Here is a 4,249-nt window from a genome sequence, read left to right as displayed (position 1 = left end):
AGCTGGTGGTCGGCCTGCTCCGTCTCTGCCGCTTGCCAGCTACGCCTCGGCCGGCGCAGGGGGCGGAACCACGCATGTGCGGCGCTCCCGGGCAGGGAAAGTCCTCGACTTACGACCGGTTGGGTAGTCCTCGACTTACGACCGGTTTAGTCCTCGACTTATGACCGGTTTAGTCCTCGACTTACGACCGGTTGGGGTCACGGCATTAAAAAGGTTGAGAACCACTGAATTAGACAGTTCTGAATATTCTAATATCTGAATCCCCAAAGATAGTGACCATGCTCATCATCAGTACCGATAACCCTTAACTTACAACAGTTCCTTTAGTGATCAAAGTTACAATGGCACTAAAAAAAGTGACTTATGACCATTTTTCACACTTACAACCATTGAAGCATCCCCATGGTCCCATGATCAAAATTTGGATGCCTGGCAACTTGCACGTATTTATGACAGTTGCAATGTCCCAGAGTTTTTGTGATCACCTTTTGCAACCTTCTGACAAGCAAAGTCATTGGGGAAGCCAGGCTCAATTAACAACTATGCTACTAACTGAACAACTGCAGTGATTCATTTAACAACTCTGACAAGAAAGGTTGTAAAATGGGGCAAAATTCACTTAACAACTTTCTCACTTAGCAACAGAAATTTTGGGCTCAATTGTGTTGTAAGTCGAGGACTACCTGTATAACATTAGGAAATTGTAACCTTAACATATCTGCAGTTGTGCAAAATTGGGACAGTAAGACTGCAGTTAAATAATGTACTTGGGAACTTTAGGTAGTGTTTCATGAGATTTTATGACATATGATAGATATTCTTTCCAGTCAGTGATTGTGGAGAGTTGCAGTTTGGCCAATATTCTAAATGCTCAAAAATTGATTTATGACACATCCATTACACTATTATAGCATCTCCAGGGTCATGTAATTGCAATCCAAGCACATGACAATCAGCTCACATTTACAACATTTGCAGCATTTCAGAGTCATGAAACATTCATGATCTGCAACCTTCCCAGTTGGTTTCAGACAAGCAAAGCCAAAGGGGATGCTGGCAGGGAGAGTGACAAATCACGATCACACAATGTTTCCCATAACTGTTGAGGCAAAAAAAGTTGTAAAATTGGGTGTGATGGTGTGATGCTTCACTTAACAACCGCACCATTTAACAATGAATTTGCAATTGTGGTGGTAAGTCAAGAACTGTACAGTATGCCTGAATGGTTTACTATAGTAGGCCAATGGGTGGCAGCATCATACATGCCAAAATATATTCAAAGCAGCAAATTGGAGCAAGTTGTTTTCACATCTAGATCCCATTCAATGTAAGTAATAATTTATAAATGTATCTCTCCTACATTTTCAAAGCTAGCTTACTGGCACAATAGAATTTGGTGAAAATAAGTGATATATAAACTTACAGGAGATAATAATAACAGAATAGATAAAATGATCATTACTACATAAGTGTTTTAAATATGTAGACAACCCTGTGATCTGTTGGGTCATTGAGAGGAAAATAGTGCAGTCGCATGTGAGGAGAATGAACATTAAATTTTAGGCTGACCATATTTTATTTACCCCAGTTCTGCACAGTTCCATGATCATCTAAGAAGAGTATATAGCATAAACAGAAATTGAATTGAATTGAATACTTTATTGGCCAAGTGTGATTAACACACAAGGAATTTGTCTCCAGTGCAGAAGCTCTCACTGTACATGCAAAGCAACAGAATAATGATGATAATCATAATAATGATACCAATAAAAGGAGAGAATAAAATAAGAAGGTAAATAATACTACAGCCACACTACATAGATAAATAAACACAGACATATAAGAAAAATAATTATAGTGACAAACATACTTCAATAAGTCAATATTTATTTACCTAAACAGAGAAACAGACCATGTGCTTGCAAAAAAGAGCAATGGGAGTGGGAGCAATTTCTGATTTCCTCCTAGTTTCTCCAATAACTTGGCTTATGGGAAATTGGCAGTTAGCGTCAAAAATCATAGTCACGTGACCGTAGAGATGTTGCAACAGCCCAACTTTGGGAATAAAATTGGTCTAAACATGGAAATTTCAATTTTCACAAAAGTAATATGTCCTGTATTTTTTATGTATTCTTTAATTTAGTGGATTTTAGGAATCTTGATTTTAAAATTCTTGAAGTAGAATTTGGGCTAACTTGATGATGCATACAGATAAACAATGAAAGTTTTATTACTATATTATATTATTTATAATGGATAATAAAGTAAAATAAAATTGTAAGAAGTCTAAGCAAAAATGACTTTGCTTATTGCCAAAAAAAGTAAGAAAGTAGGCATGACTGACTTATTTTTATTGAACTAATCCAATTCACTGGATTTATATAATCATTGGTTAGCATTAAAGTACAGGTGTTTTAATAAATATGATTAATTAAAATAACCAAGTCTTTAATGAGACTTATTAAAAGTAGCTGATTTAGAGTAGTTCATAAAAGCCTGCATAAAGATGCAGCTGCTTTTTAAAAATGGCTGCATCCCTTGTTCCTATAAATTACAAATCTACTCAAGATGATTCTTCATTCTCTTTGAAGCAGGCCCAACATAAATCAGCAAAGCACATCAGCCACAAAAACATAATTACGGTATAAATCATGCATCATCTAAACACATAGGCTGAATTTGTAGGATCAAATTGTCTGGGTGTACCACTCTTCATGGATAAGGATTTCCTACGTCAATTTTAGATGACTGATAACCAGTTTCAAATGCAGGAAGCCCACAAAGATAGCTAGAATTATAATTTCCTGCTTTTGTCAAGGCTGGTCCATTTCAGGAAAGAAATCCAATTTACAGAGGAAAATATAAACTTAGTTTGCTCATGTGATTGATGAGGAGATGTAAATGCATCAAAAAGATGGTGTACCTAAACCCTATATTCAAAATCTACAATCAAGCGGGAGACTTCCGTTGGCAGGCGACTTCGTCGGTCGCAGCTGTTTGCTGCCTCCCGCCTGTTTCGCGTAAAAGCCGGTTTGACAGCCAGCACCAGCTGTCAAACGGCTTGATACCTTTCCCCTGGGTATAAGGGGATAGGTGAGCTGCCCGAGGTAGGAGTTGAGTTCCCGAGTCGTCCTATATGGACGATGTAGGTGAGAACTCCTCCGGAGCCCCGAGGATTCTCCGCGATCCAGGACGCCTTCGCATCGGCGAAGCTAGAAGCCGCCGCCACCGCTGCAACTTGAAGTTAATTGTGAGTTTTACTTGTAAGCAGACGAACCAACTTTGGAAGCTTGCTTTTTATTTTTGACTTTACTTTAACTTGGATAATAAGTTTCTCCCCGTATGTGTGTTGGAATGAGGAAAAGTGAAATTAAAATGGCGATGGATTGATACTTTTCAGCAAGAAGTGAAAGTGATTTCCGGTTTGAAACTTTTGTTACTTTGAATCTGCGTACTATTTGTTTTGGCTGAACTGCTCAAATTTACTGCTAATATGGTTCTGAGAAAAATTGTGCCTTTAACTTTGAGACCGATTACATCCCTGAGGTCTCAGACATTTCAACTAACTTCTGAAATTTTCCACTTGCCTCCCCCGTTATCTTTTTCACCTCCACCGCCCCTTGTCAGAGAGCTGCAGAATTTGGTCTCCGCAATGACTGAGATGTTTCAATTGTTTGATGTTAAATTTCAAAATAGATGTGATCAAGTGATGCTACAACAACAGGACTTATTACAACAACAAGATTTATCACAGAAACAGGAGGATTTTTGTTTGAATGCTACAATTGCTTCTCAAGACCTGGTTCAACAAGTGGATGCGGTGGTAGTTGATGAAAGCTATCCACACCCTGAAGGGGCCATATTAGAACCTTACATTGACTTTTTAAAAACGAACAAAATTGTGGAACAAGGAATAATAGAAGAGAGACTGAGTAACCCTGAACAGGCTTTTATATATCAAGACATACAATTTGAAGACTCAGAGCAACCTAATTGTGAATTTACACTGGGAGTAAATGTGGAAACTATCAAGCAAACTAATTTCATACGAAGCTACTTGGATAATTTTGATGACCAACAATTAATTGTAATTGACTCATTTCAACTGCTAAAAACAACAAAGATTGATATCCAGATCAATATTCAGATGATATTGGCAGAAAGGGAAGAAAATTTTGCTCAGTTTGAAGTGATTAAGTTTTGTAACCAAATTTTGAGGTTTGATAATCGAAACGCTCTAATATGGGAA

This window comes from Protobothrops mucrosquamatus, unplaced genomic scaffold, assembly GCF_001527695.2.
Source record: "Protobothrops mucrosquamatus isolate PMUCROS unplaced genomic scaffold, P.Mucros_1.0 scaffold_257, whole genome shotgun sequence".
Lineage (NCBI taxonomy): Eukaryota > Metazoa > Chordata > Lepidosauria > Squamata > Viperidae > Protobothrops > Protobothrops mucrosquamatus.
This window is presented reverse-complemented; position numbering follows the sequence as displayed.